We start from the raw sequence: 22,902 nt of genomic DNA, 5'->3' as shown, positions 1-22,902 counted from the left end.
TTTAATTCCTGCTTTAGCTATGTTCCCTAAATTCTGGTAGGATCATGTGATTTATCACATAATATTATTTATTGCTGTTTTCGCACCGTTCCACTTTACCATATATTTTAATAAACATTGTTATATATACTTCATTTTGGACTTTGTTTCGGTTTTTTCTTCGTGTTGCCAGCAGCAACTGTGTAGGAAACCACTTTACTGTTTTGCAAGGTGTTTATGATGCCTGTAAACAAATTTTTTTTTAAATTGCCACCCCCCATGGGGAAATGTTTGTCAGGCCATGCAGTTAGTGGATGGGCATTACAAGTGTAGGAGACACAATCCTTTACATTGGGCCTATGTTTTAATGAGGCCTTCAGCAATGTCTCCTCATATTCCACCACTAGAACACCAGGGTTCACGTGTTCCCTGCTGCTACAGAAAGTCAATTTAGGGGGAAGGGTGTCTAGGATGCACATGAACAATTTTTTACAAATTAGCCACCTATAAGCAAATGCTTGTCAGGCCAGGCACTCCATTACAAGTCTAAGAGACCCACACCCCTACATTGGGCCTACTTCTTAACTCTGTCTCCTGCAATGTGTCCTTTACGTGCCACTGGATGACCAGGGTTTACGTGCTCTGTACAGTGCATTTTGGGCAGGGGGGCTGTGATGGCACTCTTGTTTTTTTTTTAAAATGACCCCACATTGGGGAATTGGGCATGACATTACATTGGGGCTACTTCTTAACTCGGTCTCCTGCAATCTGTCCTGTACCTGCCAGTAGATCACCAGGGTGAACGTGCTTTGTACTGTTATAGGCCGTTGAACTTTGGTCAAGGGGACTGCAATGGCATTAGTCTATTTCTAAGAAAGGTACCCCCATTGGGGAATTGTTTGGCCGATCATGCACTTTATTACAAGTCTCAGAGACACACAACACTACACTGGGTCTAATTCTCCTGCAAGGTCTCTTGTATAACTGCCACTAGATGACCAGGGTGAACGTGCTTTGTACTGTTATAGGCTTGTGAAGTTTGGGTAAGGGGGGCTGTGATGGCACTAGTATATTTTTAAAAGAGGTACCCCACATTGGTGAAACCACATCCTTGTTGGCAAACACTTCATAACATTTGTGTACCTTGAAGAGATCACTTGAAAAGTTCCTTTTTGTGTTGCCTGGTTGCTAGCATTGGACACAATACACTTCATATAAATTTGATAAAGCAATGCTGTTAAGGTACCGTCACATTAAGCGACGCTGCAGCGATATAGACAACGATGCCGATCGCTGCAGCGTTGCTGTTTCGTCGTTGTGTGGTCACTGGAGAGCTGTCACACAGACAGCTCTCCAGCGACCAATGATGCCGAAGTCCCCGGGTAACCAGGGTAAACATCGGGTTACTAAGCGCAGGGCCGCGCTTAGTAACCCGATGTTTACCCTGGTTACCAGTGTAAATGTAAAAAAAACCAAACACTACATACTTACATTCCGGTGTCTTTCGTGTCCCCCGGCGTCCGCTTGCCTGCACTGTGTAAGCGCCGGCCGTAAAGCAGAGCGGTGACGTCACCGCTGTGCTCTGCTTTACGGCCGGCCGGCGCTGACACAAGTGCAGGCAAGCGGACGCCGGGGGACGTGAAAGACACCGGAATGTAAGTATGTAGTGTTTTTTTTTTTTTACATTTACAATGGTAACCAGGGTAAATATCGGGTTACTAAGCGAGGCCCTGCGCTTAGTAACCCGATGTTTACCCTGGTTACCAGTGAAGAATCGCTGAATCGGCGTCACACATGCCGACTCAGCGATGTCAGCGGGTGATCCAGCGATGAAATAAGGTGCTGGCCTTCTAGCTCCGACCAACGATGTCACAGCAGGATCCAGATCGCTGCTGCGTGTCAAACACAACGATACCATTATCCAGGACGCTGCAACGTCACGGATCGCTATCGTTATCGTTGTTAAGTTGTTCAGTGTGAAGGTACCTTTAGTTTGGCTCAGTAGTTTATTAAAATTAATTATTTGTCCACTATATTAGTTTCTCTCCTTGAGAGCCTTAACTTTGGCTGCCTCAAATATACAAATGGCGAATATGCAAATAGCGATTTGTAACCAAGATTAAAATACTGTATACCCAATGCATTCAGACAATGAAATAGCTGCATTTCTTGTACAACATTTACAGATGTGACAGACAATGCTCATAGTGACACAATCTTGATAAATGTTTGTTTATTAACTTCACAAACAGTTCTAAGCCTCTATCTGTTTGCTGTTTGTCATTGTAAAACATTAAGGCCATGTGCACACGTTCAGGATTTTTCGCGTTTTTTTCGCGTTTTTTCGCTATAAAAATGTGATAAAAACGCGAAAAAACCACTTACATATGCCTCCTATTATTTACAGGGTATTCCGCATTTTTTGTGCAAATGTTGCATTTTTTTCCACGAAAAAATTGCATCGCGGAAAAAAAAGCAACATGTTCATTAAAAATGCGGAATCGCGGGGATTCCGCACACCTAGGAGTGCATTGATCTGCTTACTTCCCGTACTGGGCTGTGCACACCATGCGGGAAGTAAGCAGATTATGTGCGGTTGGTACCCAGGGTGGAGGAGAGGAGACTCTCCTCCACGGACTGGGCACCATATAATTGGTAAAAAAAAAGAATTAAAATAAAAAATAGTGATATACTCACCCTCTGATGGCCCCCGAAGTGTTCCCGCCTCTCCGGTGCATGCTTTCTCTTCCGTTCCTATAGATGGTGTGGTTCAGGACCTGTGATGACGTCGCTGTCTTGTGATTGGTCGCGTGACTGCTCATGTGACTCACGCGACCAATCACAAGCCGCGACGTCATCGAAGGTCCTGAACCACACCGGCATCTATAGGAACGGACACCGCTGAGGAGATTGGCTGTCTGCAGAGGGTGAGTATAACCATTTTTTAATTTTTTTAATTATTTTTAAACATTCTGTCTTTTACTATAGATGCTGCATAAGCAGCATCTATAGTAAAAAGTTGGTCACACTTGTCAAACAGTATGTTTGACAAGTGTGACCAACCTGTCAGTCAGTTTTCCAAGCGAAGCTACAGATCGCTTGGAAAACTTTAGCATTCTGCAAGCTAATTACGCTTGCAGAATGCTAAAAAAAACGCGAAAAAAACGGAAAAAAAACCGCAAAAAAAAAATGCGGATTTCTTGCAGAAAATATCCGGTTTTCTTCAGGAAATTTCTGCAAGAAATCCGGACGTGTGCACATACCCTAAGGGTAACAACCTAAAACAAATATTGATAATGTAACAACATGAAAACGTCCAAGAAAAACCATATGTCTGTATTGTCTTATTCCCCCTTTTTTTAACTATATCTCTTCAATAAGTCTCGATGGAGCCCTTCTTTCCCGTGTAGGGTAATGTCTGGGTTCATTGGGGGTGTCCAGTGTTGACAGATCAGTCACCTCTTGTTGGTCCTCTCCACCGTCGGGTATCAAATCTTCCACTGGTGGGAGTTCATTACCATTGTTCTGCGGTATGATTTTAAAATGTGAGGAATTTCGAGTGATGGAGTGTCCGTCTCGCTCAGCCGTGACCATATTGCCTTTTCTCTCAGTAACATTATATTTTGCAGGACTATACAGCTGAGGTTTTGTTGGTTGATTTTTGACGCACAACAACCATATCACCTCTTTTGATGGCACATGGCTGTGCCCGTCGCCTTCTGTCTGCATAATGTTTCATGGCTTGCTTGTTAAAGAAATCCGTTGATCGCACTGAAGAGTCATTTGGTGATGTGATGACTAGTCACATCAGGGATCCGTGTACGAAGAGTTCTGCTGAACATTAGATGAGATGGAGCAGCATTAGTGGTGGAATGTGGCATGTTGCGGTAATTGCGCATTAATTTGTATAGTGACTGTTTCAGTGGGGTATGCTCCAGGCTAGCTGCCTTGATTCGTTTCCCCATGGTGTGCATGAAACATTCTACGATTCCATTAGCTTGCGGCCAGCAAGGTGTGATTTTTCTGTGGCTGAACCCCAAGTATTCAGAAAACTGTGCAAACACATGTCCATTGAATGGAGGTGCATTATCTGTTTTGACCACTCTCGGAATGCCATATGCAGAGAATATGTCGTCCAGTTCTGGTATGACACTATTAGCAGACGTTGAAGAGATGAATGAAATGACAGGGTATCTAGAATATTCATCAATTGTTACTAGAATGTATTGGCCATTTGGTAATGGTCCATATATGTCGACTGCCACTTCCTCCCATACAGTAGTGGGTAACGGAGACATTTGTAATGGCTCTAGAGTTGATGATGGAGTAATTAATTGACAAGTGGAGCAATGTCTAATCTTCTCTTCCACCAATTTATCCATATTTGGGAACCACACTTTTTCTCTGAGTAACTTTTTTGTGCCAACAATTCCTAGATGACCTTCGTGTGCTATCTGTATGGCTAGGTTGCGCAAGGCCTTAGGTACAACCAGTTTGGTACCACGAAGGATGAGTTGGTCTTCAGTGACAGATAATTCCTCACGTACATTTGAAAATAGTTTTAACTCCTTCAGATCAATCCCATCTTCAGGAAATTTTTTCTTTTGAATTTCATGCCACCTTCTATTTTGGATAATTTGTATTAAGGCACAGAGTGTCTTGTCACTTGTTGTTGTATTCACAAACTGATCAACAGAAAGTGCTTTTGGCATGGCGTGAGCTGCAACAAAGTGGATGTAATCTTCAATGGAGGAATGCACAGGTAAATCATCATTCGTAGGATGTCTTGAGAGATAATCAGCAGGATTGCTGTATTTTCCAGGTTTGTGAACAATTTTGTAATTATAGTCCTGTAGACGTAGACCCCATCGTTCAATCCATGCCGGCATTTTAGCTCTGGGATTTCCAAAAATTAGGCAGAAAATGTTTAACACAAAAAGGGAACAAAATTCCTATACCAATTCTAGTTATATGTGTTTGAGAATGTGTTTAAGAATTATATTAGATGGGCCCCCAGTGAAAAACAAGTAAAGTGAGTGGAAACCACTCATATAGACAGTAGAAACCAACCACCAGCGCTAAGGACCCAACTCCAAGAAACTTAATTGACAAGAGTATATTTATTTTAACAATAGTACTTTATTTGTAATGGTAATAACAGATTTATTTGTGCACATGCTGGGAAAATATATAAAAGCATATAAAAACAAGAGAAAAAAAAAATCACCAATAATATATATATACACTCACCGGCCACTTTATTAGGTACACCTGTCCAACTTCTTGTTAACACTTAATTTCTAATCAGCCAATCACATGGCGGCAACTCAGTGCATTTAGGCATGTAGACATGGTCAAGACAATCTCCTGCAGTTCAAACCGAGCATCAGTATGGGGAAGAAAGGTGATTTGAGTGCCTTTGAACGTGGCATGGTTGTTGGTGCCAGAAGGGCTGGTCTGAGTATTTCAGAAACTGCTGATCTACTGGGATTTTCACGCACAACCATCTCTAGGGTTTACAGAGAATGGTCCGAAAAAGAAAAAAAATCCAGTGAGCGGCAGTTCTGTGGGCGGAAATGCTTTGTTGATGCCAGAGGTCAGAGGAGAATGGGCAGACTGGTTCGAGCTGATAGAAAGGCAACAGTGACTCAAATCGCCACCCGTTACAACCAAGGTAGGCCTAAGAGCATCTCTGAACGCACAGTGCATCGAACTTTGAGGCAGATGGGCTACAGCAGCAGAAGACCACACCGGGTACCACTCCTTTCACCTAAGAACAGGAAACTGAGGCTACAATTTGTACAAGCTCATCGAAATTGGACAGTAGAAGATTGGAAAAACGTTGCTTGGTCTGATGAGTCTCGATTTCTGCTGCGACATTCGGATGGTAGGGTCAGAATTTGGCGTAAACAACATGAAAGCATGGATCCATCCTGCCTTGTATGGAGCATCTTTGGGATGTGCAGCCGACAAATCTGCGGCAACTGTGTGATGCCATCATGTCAATATGGACCAAAATCTCTGAGGAATGCTTCCAGCACCTTGTTGAATCTATGCCACGAAGAATTGAGGCAGTTCTGAAGGCAAAAGGGGGTCCAACCCGTTACTAGCATGGTGTACCTAATAAAGTGGCCGGTGAGTATATATATATATATATATATATATATATATATATATATATATATATAACAACCTGAATAGGTATAAGGTGCACCAACAAGGAAGGGTTAATCACAGGACTCTTTTTTACAAATCAATTAAAAATAACAAAAAATGTAAAAACGTAGTGAAATATCAAGTGTTAAACGGATGATAAAATAATAAAAGTGTGCAATAACACCAATTTAGGGATTAAATAAGATGACCCATAGTGTAACCAGATTATATGGCCAAAAACGCCATACAAAAAAGTGCAATGTGCAATCATATGAACCCTAAAATTGCACCCAGTCCTACGGGACTGGTGTCCACAATCAGTTCGGTTCGAGGAGCTGGATCAAAATAGGCCATGGTGGTTGTTGAGCAGAGTTCGTTTTTGATTGTTTCAAAAGAGGCCTGACAGTCTTGGGACCATTGAAAAACGCAGTTTTGTTTCGTAAGTTCCCTTAATGGAGTGCTGATTGTTGAAAAATTTGGAATATATCTAGCACAGTAACTTGAAATTCCAAGAAAAGAGCGCACTTCACTGGCATTCTGTGGAATTGAAGCTGCTCTGATGGATTCCACTTTCTTGGGATCAGGTCGTACTCCTTCCGCCGAGAAAATGTGACCATAGAACACTGTCATCCACATGAAGATGCACTTGAGAGTCCTTTAATTTCCCCAATCCACTAAATAGGGAGGGAAAACTGTTCACCATGGCTTGTACATCCAGGTCCACAGGGTTGGTTATGGTATGAACAATCTGGATGAGTCCTAGCTTCAAGGCAGTGTGATAGCTGAGAAGACAGCCTCCTGATCCTTGTAATGTGTGAAAAGTGGTTTTCTGCCTATTTTCTTTATAGCTAAGTTCAGCATCAAATTGTCCCATTGTAACTAGAGGTGTTTTAGATCCATATGGACAGATTTTCGTATGCACTTGCTGTAAGACTGGCTTTGTTTTCAACTGTTCATAAGCATTGCTGTCTGATATTCACCGAAGCTCCTGTATCTATTGTAAAGGTGATATCCTTGTTGCAGATGGTGAGTGTAATACATGGAGACTGCACTGAGCCAGTGATAGAAGTCGTGAATAGGGTTGAGCGACTTTTACTTTTTTAGGGTCGAGTCGGGTTTCGCGAAACCCAACTATCTCAAAAGTCGAGTCGAGTGGAATCGGCCGATTATCTTGAAAAGTCGGGATCGACCGAAACACGAAACCCAATGCAAGTCAATGGGGAAGCATAGTCGGCAGTGAGTGGGGGCCAGGAAAACACCTAGAGTGCCAATTTTAATGGCAAAAACATCCATTCTTGTTACTGAAGCTTGCCAATCTTAATTTACCTTATAATAATATTTAGGCATTGGAAATTGAGGGTCATTTGGGTAAAATTGTGGGGGGTAGGGCTGGTTCAAGTTTTTAGTGGGCCCAGGAAACGTGGACTACGTCATGGCGGTGGAGCAGGGAGAGGCAAGTATTTCAACTTTGCAAGTGCTGTGATCCTGAGCAAGCAGGGGGGGCCCACTCATTCGCATTGGCACTGGCACAGGGCCCCTCAAAGTACGGCGGTGTGTTTGCACGGCGGGGGCGCCTCCCACTGGCAGCGACACTTTTGTGTACTATGAGGGGCCATGTGCCAGTGACGTTGCCAACGAGTATGCCCCCCCACCTGATGAAGGAACCTGCACTTTCATCTGCACCTTCCTCTTTGTCCCCGTGTAAGGTTTTATAGTATGCGGGAAGGGGAACCTGACTTTCAGCAGGGTCAGATTCTGGCTGTGTAGCGTGCAAGGGGAATGTAGTGGTCTGGGTCAATGTACCAGCAGACTCATCTATCATTGGCTGGGCAATTGGCAGGATGAGGAGGAAACACAGATATAGGCCCAAATAATAAAGTGGCCTAAATGCAGTTCAAAGTTGGTAACAGGACTAACCAGGCGGCATTGCTTTGTTCAGTGGAGGAGAACGGTAATGAGAGGCTGACACCGTGAGTAGGCCCAAATAAATAACTAGGCTAAATGCAATTCAAAATTGCTAACAGTATTAAACAGGCGGCACTGCTTTGTTCAGTGGAGGAGAACAGCAAGGAGCGGCAGACACCGTTAGTAGACCCCAACCAAACAAGTAGCCCAAATGCAGTTTCCTATTTTTAAAAATAGCCCTAAAGCCGGAAGATTGAAGCTAGTCTTTGCAAAGTGGAGAAGACCAAGGAGCGGCAGACACCGTTAGTAGGCCCCAACCAAACTAGTAGGCCTAATGCAGTGTTATCTAAACAACTACTTAATGAGAGCCTGAAGGTTGAAGCTCAGACAAGAAAACCTGGAGGAGAACACCCAGGAGCGGCAGACACCGTTAGTAAGCCCCAACCAAACTAGTAGCCCAAATGCAGTTTCCTATTTTAAAAAATAGCCCTAAAGCCTGAAGATTGAAGCTAGTCTATGTAAAGTGGAGGAGAACACCAAGCAGCAGACACCTTTAGTAGGCCCCAACCAAAGTAGTAGCCCAAATGCAGTTTCCTATTTTTAAAAATAGCCCTAAAGCCGGAAGATTGAAGCTAGTCTATGTAAAGTGGAGGAGAACACCAAGCAGCAGACACCTTTAGTAGGCCCCAACCAAACTAGTAGCCCAAATGCAGTTTCCTATTTTTAAAAATAGCCCTAAAGCCAGAAGATTGAAGTCAGTCTTTGCAAAGTGGAGAAGACCAAGGAGCGGCAGACACCGTTAGTAGGCCCCAACCAAACTAGTAGGCCTAATGCAGTGTTATCTAAACAACTACTTAATGAGAGCCTGAAGGTTGAAGCTCAGACAAGGAAACCTGGAGTAGAACACCCAGGAGGAGGAGAACACCCAGGAGGAGGAGAACACCCAGGAGCGGCAGACACCGTTAGTAGGCCCCAACCAAACTAGTAGCCCAAATGCAGTTTCCTATTTTAAAAAATAGCCCTAAAGCCTGAAGATTGAAGCTAGTCTATGTAAAGTGGAGGAGAACACCAAGCAGCAGCAGACACCTTTAGTAGGCCCCAACCAAACTAGTAGCCCGAATGCAGTTTCCTATTTAAAAAAATAGCCCTAAAGCCTGAAGATTGAAGCTAGTCTATGTAAAGTGGAGGAGAACACCAAGCAGCAGCAGACACCTTTAGTAGGCCCCAACCAAACTAGTAGCCCAAATGCAGTTTCCTATTTTAAAAAATAGCCCTAAAGCCTGAAGATTGAAGCTAGTCTTTGCAAAGTGGAGAAGACCAAGGAGCGGCAGACACCGTTAGTAGGCCCAACCAAACTAGTATCCCCACTGCAGTTTTCAAATTCCTATAGGCTGAAAACCTGACAATTGAAGCTCAGCTTTTTTCAGAGGAGGACAGCTTTATTGAGTGGCGCAGACAGACACAGGTAGTAGGCCTTAAACAAAAAAGTTGGCTCAATGCAGTTTAAAAAAGGTTACAGGGGTACACAGGCAGCATTTGTGTGGTCAGCGGAGGACAATTTGAATTAGGGACTGCAGACAGACTTAGTAGGCTGTCCCCTGTGGACCCTGCATCCACCACATTAACCCAGTGCGCCGTAATGGACACGTAACCTTCCGTGGCCATGCCTACTGGTCCATGCGTCTGTTGTCAGGTGCACCTTTATACTCACAGATTGCCTGAGTGCATGGACAATGCGGTCTTTTACATGCTGGTGGAGGGCTGGGAAGGCTATTCTCGAAAAGAAGTGTCGACTGGGTAACTCGTAGCGTGGTACAGCGTAGTCCATCAGGGCTTTATAAATATAAAATAAATTAAAAAAGTAGGCTGTATGCACTTCAAAATAGGTTCCAGGGGTACACGGGCAGCATTGGTGTGGTCAGTGGAGGACTATTGGAAGGAGGGACCGCAGACAGACTTAGTAGGCCTAAAATAAAAAAAGTAGGCTCTATGCACTTTAATATAGGTTCCAGGGGTACACGGGCAGCATTGATGTGGTCAGTGGAGGACTATTGGAAGGAGGGACCGCAGACAGACTTAGTAGGCCTAAAATAAAAAAAGTAGGCTCTATGCACTTTAAAATAGGTTCCAGGGGTACACGGGCAGCATTGGTGTGGTCAGTGGAGGACAATTAGAATTATATACCGCAGACAGACTTAGTAGGCCTAAAATAAAAAAAGTAGGCTTTATGCACTTTAAAATAGGTTCCAGGGGTACACGGGCAGGATTGGTGTGGTCAGTGGAGGACTATTGGAAGGAGGGACCGCAAACAGACTTAGTAGGCCTAAAATAAAAAACATTAGGCTCAATGCAGTTTGAATTATCTTGCAGGGGTACACAGGCAGCATTGGTGTGGTCAGCGGAGGACGATTGGAAGGAGTGTCTGACACAGTTAGTACTCCCAAAAAATAAATAGATGTTAATGTCTCGCAAAACAACAAAACAAAAAAACAAAAGGGTGGCATACTTAGGAACAGGGATGGGCTCCTCTGCTGAGTTTCAGACATAGTTATTTGGCGCTAAGTATTTACTGGTGTCAATATAGAACACTGACCCTGACTATTTTAACTAGCATCATACATGTCAACAAATTGGTATTGTCAGTGCCAGGCATTGAAGGATGTCAGCGCATAGACTAAACATTGGTGGAGCTGTGAGAGATAATTTTGCACGTGGTAGAGCACAGTTTGAGCTGGGGGGGGTGAACTCTCTTGTGGCCGGCGGTACCGTCCCAGGGCCCCTCATGTTACAACGGTGTGTCTGACGTTGGGTGCGCGCCACCACCGCCAGAGACACTTTATTGTACTATGAGGGACCCAGTGGCAGTGCCGTCGACCAAAAGCAGGCACACCCACCTCTTCAGACAAACGGCACTCTAACGGGTGCTTGCACTAAGTGGCGAGACCACGGCCCCGTGGGGGGAGTTTTCCCATTTAGGGAGGTGTAAACATGTCATATGCTGGACAAACAGCTGCTGCAAATTAAGAGATTGGAACACTCAGTAAGACCAGTCCACAAGCAAGACCTTTTTATAGGAAAGCTAGGTGTCAGCCGGGAAAGGTGGGGCAAAATCATTCGAAATCCAGGAGTGGTTCATTTTAATGAAGGTTAGATCATCCACATTTTGGGTAGCCAGACGAGTCCTTTTTTCGGTCAGAATTGAACCAGCAGCACTGAATACTCTTTCTGATAGCACACTAGCTGCTGGGCAAGCAAGCTCCTGCAATGCATATTCTGCCAATTCCGGCCAGGTGTCTATTTTGGATGCCCAGTAATCAAAGGGGAATGACGGTTGAGGGAGAACATCGGTAATGGAGGAAAAATAGTTAGTAACCATACTGGACAAATGTTGTCTCCTGTCACTTTGAATGGATGCTGCTGTACCTGTCGTGTCTGTGGTCATTGCGAAATCACTCCACAACCTGGTCAGAAAACCCCTCTGTCCTACGCCACTTCTGATCTGTGCACCTCTAACACCTCTGCCCTGTTGCCCCCTGCAGCTTGTGTGATAACCATCACCGGCGCTGTGTGCTGGGAATGCCTGAATCAAACGGTCTACAAGACTAGCTTGTTTGGTTGCCAATATCTGTTCGAGGTTCTCATGTGGCATGATATTTTGCAATTTGCCTTTATAGCGAGGATCAAGGAGGCAGGCCAACCAGTAATCGTCATCTGTCATCATTTTTATAATGCGTGGGTCCCTTTTGAGGATACGAAAGGCATAATCCACCATGTGGGCCAATGTTCCAGTTGTCAAGTCAGTGCATATGCTGGGTTGAGGAGCACTTTCTGGCAAATCAACGTCACTTGTCTCCCTCAAAAACCCAGAACCCGGCCTTGCACCGCCAGCAGTTTCTATTGCCCCCTGAGAAGCTTCCTCATCCAAAAAATAATCATCCCCATCATCCTCCTCATCCTCCTCCTCTTCGCCCGCCACCTCGTCCTGTAGACTTCCCTGAGCAGACAATGGCTGACTGTCATCAAGGCTTCCCTCGTCGTCGGCTGCAGACGCCTGTTCCTTTATGTGCGTCAAACTTTGCATCAGCAGATGCATTAGGGGGATGCTCATGCTTAATACGGCGTTGTCTGCACTAACCAGCCGTGTGCATTCCTCAAAACACTGAAGGACTTGACACAGGTCTTGGAGCTTCGACCACTGCACAGCTGACAACTCCATGTCTGCCATCCAACTGCCTGCCTGTGTATGTGTATCCTCCCACAAAAACATAACAGCACGCCTCTGTTCGCACAGTCTCTGAAGCATGTGCAGTGTGGAGTTCCACCTTGTTGCAACGTCGATGATTAGGCGATGCTGGGGAAGGTTCAAAGACCGCTGATAGTTCTGCATACGGCTGGAGTGTACGGGCGAACGGCGGATATGCGAGCAAAGTCTGCGCACTTTGAGGAGCAGGTCGGGTAACCCCGGATAACTTTTCAGGAAGCACTGCACCACCAGGTTTAAGGTGTGAGCCAGGCAAGGAATGTGTTTCAGTTGGGAAAGGGCTATGGCAGCCATGAAATTCCTTCCGTTATCACTCACTACCTTGCCTGCCTCAAGATGTACAGTGCCCAGCCATGACTGTGTTTCTTTCTGCAAGAACTCGGACAGAACTTCCGCGGTGTGTCTGTTGTCGCCCAAACACTTCATTGCCAATACAGCCTGCTGACGCTTGCCACTAGCTGTCCCATAATGGGACACCTGGTGTGCACCAGTGGCAGCTGCAGATGGACTGATTGTGCGACTGCGGTCTGTGGACGAGCTCTCGCTTCTGCAGGAGGACGAGGAAGAGGAGGAGGGGGGGCGAACGCCAACAGCCAACTGTTTCCCAGACCGTGGGCTAGGCAGAACTGTCTCAATATTGCTGTCCCCTGTGGACCCTGCATCCACCACATTAACCCAGTGTGCCGTGATGGACACGTAACGTCCCTGCCCATGCCTACTGGTCCATGCATCTGTTGTCAGGTGCACCTTTGTACTCACAGATTGCCTGAGTGCATGGACGATGCGGTCTTTAACATGCTGTTGGAGGGCTGGGATGGCTTTTCTCGAAAAGAAGTGTCGACTGGGTAGCTCGTAGCGTGGTACAGCGTAGTCCATCAGGGCTTTGAAAGCTTCGCTTTCAACTAACCGGTAGGGCATCATCTCTAATGAGATTAGTCTAGCAATGTGGGCGTTCAAACCCTGTGTACGCGGATGTGAGGATGCGTACTTCCTTTTCCTAACAAGAGTCTCATGTAGAGTGAGCTGGACTGGAGAGCTGGAGATCGTGGAACTAGCGGGGGTGCTGGTGGACATGGCAGACTGAGAGAGGGTTGGAGATAGTATTCTTGCCGGTGCCCTACATGCAGTGTTTCCTACTACGAACCTGGTGATTCCCTGACTGCTTTGGCCTGGCGACGAAAGCTGCACAGATACTGCAGGTGGTGCGGGAAATGGTGGGCTTACAGTGAGGGAAGGGATGTAGCGTTGCTGACTAGCTTCATTGGCCGAGGGTGCTGCAACCTTTAGGGACGTTTGGTAGTTAGTCCAGGCTTGCAAATGCATGGTGGTTAAATGTCTATGCATGCAACTTGTATTTAGACTTTTAAGATTCTGACCTCTGCTTAAGGTAGTTGAACATTTTTGACAGATGACTTTGCGCTGATCATTTGGATGTTGTTTAAAAAAATGCCAGACTGCACTCTTTCTACTATCGGATACCTTTTCAGGCATTGCAGACTGAGCTTCTTTAACCGGATGGCCACGCTGTCCTACAACTGGTTTTGGTTTTGCCACGTGTTTTTGGCCAGATACGGGCCCGGCAGATGGAACCTATTGCAATGTTGATGCCTGCTGCGGCTCCTCCTCCTCCGCTTCAGAACTACTGCCGCCTGCACCCTGTTCCCCCAATGGCTGCCAATCGGGGTCAACAACTGGGTCATCTATGACCTCCTCTTCTATCTCGTGTGCAACTTCGTCTGTGTCACCGTGTAAGCCGGTGGTATAGCGTTCGTGACGGGGCACCATAGTCTCAGCTGGGTTTGATTCTGGCTCAGTACACTGCGAGGGCAATGTTCTGGTCTGAGTCAAAGGAACAGCATAGTAATCTGGCTGTGGCTGTGCATCTGTGCACTCCATGTCCGATTCAACTTCTAATGGGCATGGCCTGTTAACCGTTTCACTTTCTAATCCAGGAACGGTATGTGTAAAGAGCTCCATGGAGTAACCCGTTGTGTCGCCTGACGCATCCTTCTCTCTTGTTCTGGGTGAAGAAGACAAGGAAGCGACTTGTCCCTGACCGTGAACATCCACTAACGACGCGCTGCTTTTACATTTAGCAGTTTCAGAAGAGGAGGCAAAAGAGCTAGAGGCTGAGTCAGCAAGGAAAGCCAAAACTTGTTCTTGCTGCTCCGGCTTTAAAAGCGGTTTTCCTACTCCCAGAAAAGGGAGCGTTCGAGGCCTTGTGTAGCCAGATGACGAACCTGGCTCAACAACTCGAGACTTAGGTGCTATAATGCTTTTCCCACGACCACCTGATGCTCCACCACCACTACCATCATTACCAGCTGACAATGACCGCCCACGGCCACGACCTCTTCCACCAGACTTCCTCATTGTTTGCAAAACGTAACCAAAGTAACGGTATTTGTTACTGTAAAACCAGTTACAAGGTGAACTCAAACTTATGTAGGATTTATATATCCCTTTGTAGGTGGGTGAGACTGCAGGGAAAATCAGGCCCAATGTATAACAGTACACAGCTTCTGTGGCAGACAGATATGCCACTAACAGGACTGATGCTGATGCAGACACTACCAACAAAAATCTCCCCCTTTTTAGTTTTTCTGGGAGAATATTTAAGAAATGTGGGGCACTCTTATACAGTATACATTCTGTGGCATAAAATGAAAGACAGATGCCACACACACGACTTGCACTGAGGCAGAATTGCCAATCTTAATCTCCCCCTTTTTTTTAACTTTATTGTGGGAGAATTGTCAAGAAATCAGGGACAGTATTACATACTAGGTTTTCTGTGGCACAAAATGAGAGACAGATGCCACACACAGCACTGGCACAGAGGCAGAATTGCCAATCTTTATCTCCCACTATTTATTTATTTTTTCCTGGGAGAATTAAAAAAAAAATGGCCCAGTATTACACACTAGGTTTTCTGTGGCACAAAATGAGAGACAGATGCCACACACAGCACTGGCACAGAGGCAGAATTGCCAATCTTTATCTCCCACTATTTATTTTTTTTTCAGGGAGAATTAAAAAAAAAAAGACCCAGTATTACACACTAGGTTTTCTGTGGCACAAAATGAGAGACAGATGCCACACACAGCACTGGCACAGAGGCAGAATTGCCAATCTTTATCTCCCACTATTTATTTATTTTTCCTGGGAGAATAAAAAAAAAATGGCCCAGTATTACACACTAGGTTTTCTGTGGCACAAAATGAGAGACAGATGCCACACACAGCACTGGCACAGAGGCAGAATTGCCAATCTTTATCTCCCACTATTTATTTTTTTTTCCTGGGAGAATTAAAAAAAAAAATGGCCCAGTATTACACACTAGGTTTTCTGTGGCACACAATGAGAGACAGATGCCACACACAGCACTGGCACAGAGGCAGAATTGCCAATCTTTATCTCCCACTATTTATTTTGTTTTCCTGGGAGAATTTTAAAAAAAATGGCCCAGTATTACACACTAGGTTTTCTGTGGCACAAAATGAGAGACAGATGCCACACACAGCACTGGCACAGAGGCAGAATTGCCAATCTTTATCTCCCACTATTTATTTATTTTTTCCTGGGAGAATTAAAAGAAAAAATGGCCCAGTATTACACACTAGGTTTTCTGTGGCACAAAATGAGAGACAGATGCCACACACAGCACTGGCACAGAGGCAGAATTGCCAAATTGCCAATCTTTATCTCCCACTATTTTTTATTTATTTATGGGAGAATTGGCAAGAAATCAGGCCCACTGTTAGACTGTATGTTTTCTGTGCCAGAAAATGAGACACAGATGCCACACACAGGACTGCCACTGATGCAGATTTGCCAATTTTAATCTGCACCCTTTTTTTTTTGTTTTCTTCAGGGAGACTAGTGAATAAATCTGGGCCACTGTATTAGAGTATATTTTATGTGGCAGAAAGTGGCTTGAAGAGATATAACGAAGAAAGAAAAAAAAAGAGGGACTGTCCTACAATTACTCTCTCCCTGCAGTAATCTCAGAAAAGTATGGCAGGCAGCTATAAAAAGGACTGCTGCACACAAAAGTGTGGACAAACAAGATAGCTGTGCAGAAAGGAAGGAGCAACAGGATTTGTGCTTTGAAAAAAGCAGTTGGTTTGCACAGAGGCGTACACAAAGCAACGCAGCTATCAGGGAGCCTTCTAGGGCAGCCCAATGAGCTACAGCGCTGAGGGAAAAAAAAAAAGTAGCCTCCACTGTCCCTGCAAACAAAAGGTGGTGTTGGACAGTAGAAATCGCTACAGCACAAGCGGTTTGGGGGTTAATGTACCCTGCCTAACGCTGTCCCTGATTCTGAAGAAGCGGCAGCAACCTCTCCCTATGCTCAGATCAGCAGCAGTAAGATGGCGGTCAGCGGGAACGCCCCTTTATAGCCCCTGTGACGCCGCGGAAAGCAAGCCAATCACTGCAATGCCCTTCTCTAAGATGGTGGGGACCAGGACCTATGTCATCACGCTGCCCACACTCTGCGTCCACCTTCATTGGCTGAGAAATGGCAGTTTTCGCGTCATTGAAACGCGACTTTGGCGCGAAAGTCGCGTACCGCGTGGCCGACCCCACACAGGGATCAGGTCGGGTTTCATGAAACCCGACTTTGCCAAAAGTCGGCGACTTATGAAAATGACCGATCCGTTTCGCTCAACCCTAGTCGTGAACACATAGTTCTCAGCCACAGACATTTCTTCTATATCCTGATTTACTATTTTTATATTTGCAGGCTTTGTCATTGGCAGAGGAGACTTGTTGGGCGCTGATTTGCAGACAACTGCAAAATGGTTCCCTTTTCCACATTTACTGCAAGTTTGTCCTATAGCTGGACATTTGCTCATGTGGTGAGGGAAATCTTGTCCACATCTATAACATTTCTTCTGTTGCGGGGCTTGCTTGCCTTGTGCACTGTTATGTTTGAGATTATGCACATGTAAATTATCCCCATTCTCCATTGCACTTGCCTGATGATCTGCTATCTCTATAGCACGGGCCATCTTGAGTAAATCATGCAGAGAGAGATCCTGCTGCAGAGCTTTACACCTTATGTTATTAGACGAGCAGGTGACAATTACTTGAGTTAGGATTTCATCATCTACGTCAGTAAATGCACGCCCATGTGCTAGTTCTTTTAGCCGGGTGACATAGGTGTCTATGGATTCTTCTGGAAGCTGCTTAGCAATCCTGAACTTGTATCTTTCATATCTAATGTTTAGGGTTGAAGTAGTCAGTGAGAGCTTTGGAGCAGTTGCTGTACGTGTCTGTCTCTGCTGATGGTAATGTGCTGAATATGTCATAGACTCCTGTGCCCGCGCAATGCAGGAACACAGCTCTCTTTCTGTTCTCCTCTTTTATATCTATTGCTTCCAGAAAATTCTCAAATCGATTTAACCATTTTCTCCAGTTATGAGAGAGATTAGTGACATCGGTCATATCCAGGGGTGGGATTCAAATTTTTAACAACAGGTCCTCTAAGTCGCGGCGGCCGGAATTTTGGCCACGCCCATTTTCAATAACCCCGCCCATACTAATAAGCCACGCCCAGTGGCACGATTCATATTTTTGGAAGCAGTTTAGCCACGGCAGTGCCCCCAATAGTCATAGCGCCCCCAATAGCCACACTGCCCCATGCAAAAAAAAAATGTTTGAACTCCCATACTTACAAACGGCGCTCTCTGCAGTCTTCTCCTCTCTCTCTGCAATCTTCTCCTCTCTCGCTGCAGTCTTCTCACTCCCTGTAGACAGAGTATTCTCGCTCCCAGCCGCAGCCTACGAGGTGCCGGAGAAAGCTCCCTGCACGGAACGACGTGTACAGTGACGTCGTCACGTCGTCCCGTGTAGGAGGCTCGTCCTGGGATCGCAAGCTGATAGGCTGCTGCTGGACGGAGGAACCCGGCGGTGAGGTGAGTGAACTTTTTTTTCTTTTCTTATCTTCTGCCACGATCGGGTCACACAGCCTGGAGGACCCCTTCTTCCACGATCGGGTCCTGCTCCTCCCGGGGTGAACAATCCCCACCAGCAGGGCTGCCACTAGAAATTTCGGGGCCCCATACTGGCAAAATTTTCGGGGCCCCCTTGAGACTCCGCCCAGGCTCCACCCCAGCCCTGCCTCCACGCTCCACCCCTCAAACTGTCCACAGTCCCACCGCTCTCTCTTGGAAAAACTCCACTTCTCACCAATCACACATTGAGGGTACGTGTCCACCTTCAGGATGGCCGGCGGTTGCGTCGGAACGGCAAACCCGCTCGGCGCTAAGCCCCGCCCCCTACTGTGACACGATGATGCCGGATGTGTTCATTGCACACATCCGGGATCATCGCACCCCACACATAGGGCCCTGTGTTATAGCTTGCGGCGGCGCAGCTGCCGCAAGGAACACGGACATGCTGTGATCTTAAAAGAAGCGCCGCATGTCCGGAGTCGCAGGGCCGCAGGGTGCATGTTACCACGCATAGTGGAGACGGGATTTCATAAAATCCCCTTCACTATGCTGGAACATCTGGACGCTGCGTGTTTGACGCTGTGGCCCCACGCAGCGTCAAACACGCAGCGTTTACTTAACGTGGACACATACCCTAGCAGTTCCCATCACCAGATCACACATATAGCCGGCAGCTTTTGTTTTGGCCAAAAGATTTTGTAAGCCGCCACCATTACACGGTAGACTCTTTTGGTGAGGCCCTACTCTGCTGTAACCTATTAAATATTTGTTAAAATATGCAATACAATTTAGGTATATTTTTATTTATTTTTCAATTTTTAAAATGACCAATAATATCACAAAAAAAGAACAAATACCGCTACACCATGACCAGATGACATATTACCACCACAGTGATCGAATAATATCACATACAAGGGACAAATACCGCTACACCATGACCAGACCGCATATTACCACCACAGTGATCGAATAATATCACATACAAGGGACAAATACCGCAACACCATGACCAGACCACATATTACCACCACATAGTGACTGAATACTACAATTCTGATCAGTAATAAAAAAAAAGCACCACACTATCACCATAAGTGCCATTATACACAGGAGATCTGTACTTAGTATGCAGTGTCTGTGTACAGATAATACAGTGATCACTAGTGAAATTATACACAGGAGCTCTGTATATAGTATACAGTGTATAGTGTCAGTGTATAGGTAACACTGACTTACCAGTGACGTCTCTAGGTGAAGTCCTTCATCTTTCATCCAGCACAGACCGCCATCATGTCTTCCAGCCAGGACTCGTTTCTGCAGGAAATAACACAGTTATCTCGAGCTCCGCTTGCAGAACACATTACTTAATTTTTCCCAACTTCTACATTACACCGCATAAAGAAAAAGAGGCGACATAGTGTCACTCTACACAGTAACAGGACCGCCCCCTCATTTAAAACAGTGTCCTCAAAAAATAAATACATCACTGCAGTAATAATATCCCTTAATTAGTCCCTATGGTAATAATATTCCCCATCCTGGCCCCCGTGTGTCTCATTCCTGGCGTCAGCCATATGTTCTCCCATCCTGCCCTCATGAGTATCCATCCTGCCCCATATGATCTCCCCATCCTGCCCCATCTGTCTCCATCGTATCCATCCTGCCCCATGATCCTGCACAATCTGTCTCCAATTCTGCCCCCAGTGTCTCCAATCATGCCTCCTGTGTCTCCAATCCTTCCCCATCTGTCTCCAGTCATGCCCCCATGTCTTTCATCATACCCCATATCTCCATTCTGCCCGTGTCCAGCATCATAGCCCGTGTCCAGCATCATAGCCCGTGTCCAGCATCATTCATAGCCCCTGTGTCCAGCATCTCTGCCCCTTTGTCCAGCATCTCTGCCCCTTTGTCCAGCATACTGCCCCTTTGTCCAGCATCTCTGCCCCTTTGTCCAGCATACTGCCCCTTTGTCCAGCATCTCTGCCCCGTGTCCAGCATCTCTGCCCCTTTGTCCAGCATACTGCCCCTTTGTCCAGCATACTGCCCGTGTGCAGCATCTCTGCCCCTGTGTCCAGCATCTCTGCCCCTGTGTCCAGCATCTCTGCCCGTGTCCAGCATCTCTGCCCCTGTGTCCAGCATCTCTGCCCCTGTGTCCAGCATCTCTGCCCCTGTGTCCAGCATCTCTGCCCCTTTGTCCAGCATACTGCCCCGTGTCCAGCAATCTGCCCCGTGTCCAGCATTCTGCCCCCTGTGTCCAGCATTCTGCCCCCTGTGTCCAGCATTCTGCCCCGTGTCCAGCATTCTGCCCCCTGTGTCCAGCATCCTGCCCCTGTGTCCAGCATCCAGCCCCTTTGTCCAGCATACTGCCCCTTTGTCCAGCATCTCTGCCCCTTTGTCCAGCATACTGCCCCTTTGTCCAGCATCTCTGCCCCGTTGTCCAGCATACTGCCCCTTTGTCCAGCATCTCTGCCCCTTTGTCCAGCATACTGCCCCTTTGTCCAGCATCTCTGCCCCTTTGTCCAGCATACTGCCCCTTTGTCCAGCATACTGCCCCTTTGTCCAGCATCTCTGCCCGTGTCCAGCATCTCTGCCCCGTGTCCAGCATCTCTGCCCCTTTGTCCAGCATACTGCCCGTGTCCAGCATTCTGCCCCGTGTCCAGCATCTCTGCCCCGTGTCCAGCATTCTGCCCCGTGTCCAGCATCTCTGCCCCTTTGTCCAGCATTCTGCCCCCTGTGTCCAGCATTCTGCCCCCTTGTCCAGCATACTGCCCCCTGTGTCCAGCATCTCTGCCCCTGTGTCCAGCATCTCTGCCCCGTGTCCAGCATCTCTGCCCCGTGTCCAGCATCTCTGCCCCCTGTGTCCAGCATCTCTGCCTCTGTGTCCAGCATCTCTGCCTCTGTGTTCAGCATCTCTGCCCCCTGTGTCCAGCATCTCTGCCCCTGTGTCCAGCATCTCTGCCCCATGTCCAGCATCTCTGCCCCATGTCCAGCATCTCTGCCCCCTGTGTCCAGCATCTCTGCCCCGTGTCCAGCATCTCTGCCCCCTGTGTCCAGCATTCTGCCCCCTGTGTCCAGCATTCTGCCCCTGTGTCCAGCATCTCTGCCCCGTGTCCAGCATCTCTGCCCCCTGTGTCCAGCATCTCTGCCCCGTGCCCAGCATCTCTGCCCCCTGTGTCCAGCATCTCTGCCCCCTGTGTCCAGCATCTCTGCCCCCTGTGTCCAGCATCTCTGCCCCCTGTGTCCAGCATCTCTGCCCCCTGTGTCCAGCATCTCTGCCCCCTGTGTCCAGCTTTCTGCCCCAGCGCGTCCAGCATCTCTGCCCCTGTGTCCAGCTTTCTGCCCCAGCGCGTCCAGCGTTCTGCCCCGGGCCCCAGCGTGTCCAGAGTTCTGCCCCGGTCCCCACCCCCCTGGGATCGCCGCTCTCAAAAAAAAACCAAAACAAGCTCTTACCTTGCCATGCTCCTGCGGCGGGGAACCTCACTTCCTCCACGCAGGTGAAGGACGCACTCGCCGGCGGCTGACAATGACGTCAGACGCCGGCGAAGTGCGACTGCGCACTGCGGCCGCCAGCCTCCGACTGGAAGGGGGGGCCCGCAGCGCCGGCAGGTGGGGGGCCCGCAGCGCCGGCAGGGGGGGGCCCGCAGCGCCGGCAGGGGGGGGCCCGGTGAGCAGATTAGACGGGGCCCGATGCGGGCCCCCTCTGCTCACCGGGCCCCATACGCCAGTCATGGCTGTCATGCCCTGATGGCGGCCCTGCCCACCAGCAGCACAGCAACCCGTCCGGGGGCGGTCCGGAGGCGGTCCGGGGGCGTGGTAACCATTTTCAATTACCGGAACGCTGGCAGATAGAAATTTTAGTAAACGGCTGCCCCGTACCAGGTCGTACCGGCTGAATCCCACCCCTGGTCATATCAAACTGTGGGAACGTGTGCAAGTATTCAGCCATGATGGAGTCTCTCAGTGGCGCTGGCGTGTGAAGCAGTAAAGCAGGGGTCAGTACTCACAGCAGTAGGTGATTGCATCCCATCCTCGTCGCGAGTTGTAGCGTCCACACGGTGTAAGGAATTTAAGAGAGAGTAAGCTTTAACTGTATTTTATTCTTCTCTTTTCCTCCGGCACACAGTATAACAGCAGCATAACATTTCCTCCTGAGGCTAGAACTGAAACTGAAACTAAACTCAACTTCCGCCCTTACTTTCTTAAAGAGACAGATCTAATTCTTATACATTACAGGTCTGCGTATGTGTCACACACCACATGGCCAGCTAGGGTGTTACATGTTACAATGACATTTCCCAGTGAATGCATTTGTAGTGGTTGAAAGCAATGTTAAAGTTGAAAAACGCTTCAAAAACGCAGCGTCTGAACTAAGCCTAAATGGGAGAGGAAATTTTCGGTCTGGGGTTAAATATTTGGTCTTACAGGCAACTCATTAACCTGCAAAGGATGGACCTTGACATATTTCCAAGCAAAACCCATTTTGGTTTCTTTTTCATGTGTTTTTTGCGGCACTGGGAAAAATGGCATGAATCTTGGAAAAAAATTAGTAAAGCTGTGAACTAGGAGTCAGGAATGCTTCCAAGGGCGATCCCCATGAGGTCCCTGTGTCATTTGAGCAGTGTTTCCATCATTTTCAGA

General features: G+C 47.2%; 1 long non-coding RNA gene across 1 annotated transcript in view; it reads right to left on the bottom strand.

Moving 5' to 3' along the window:
* Window positions 1-22,369, bottom strand: part of LOC143786076 (uncharacterized) — a 147,271-nt gene extending 124,902 nt beyond the window's left edge. The window contains exon 1 of the long non-coding RNA XR_013218235.1: window positions 22,269-22,369. This is a non-coding gene — a long non-coding RNA (uncharacterized LOC143786076). The remainder of the gene's footprint in view (window positions 1-22,268) is intronic.
* Window positions 22,370-22,902: the final 533 nt, after the last annotated feature.

Source organism: Ranitomeya variabilis, chromosome 7, assembly GCF_051348905.1.
Source record: "Ranitomeya variabilis isolate aRanVar5 chromosome 7, aRanVar5.hap1, whole genome shotgun sequence".
NCBI lineage: Eukaryota > Metazoa > Chordata > Amphibia > Anura > Dendrobatidae > Ranitomeya > Ranitomeya variabilis.
This window is presented reverse-complemented; position numbering and strand designations above follow the sequence as displayed.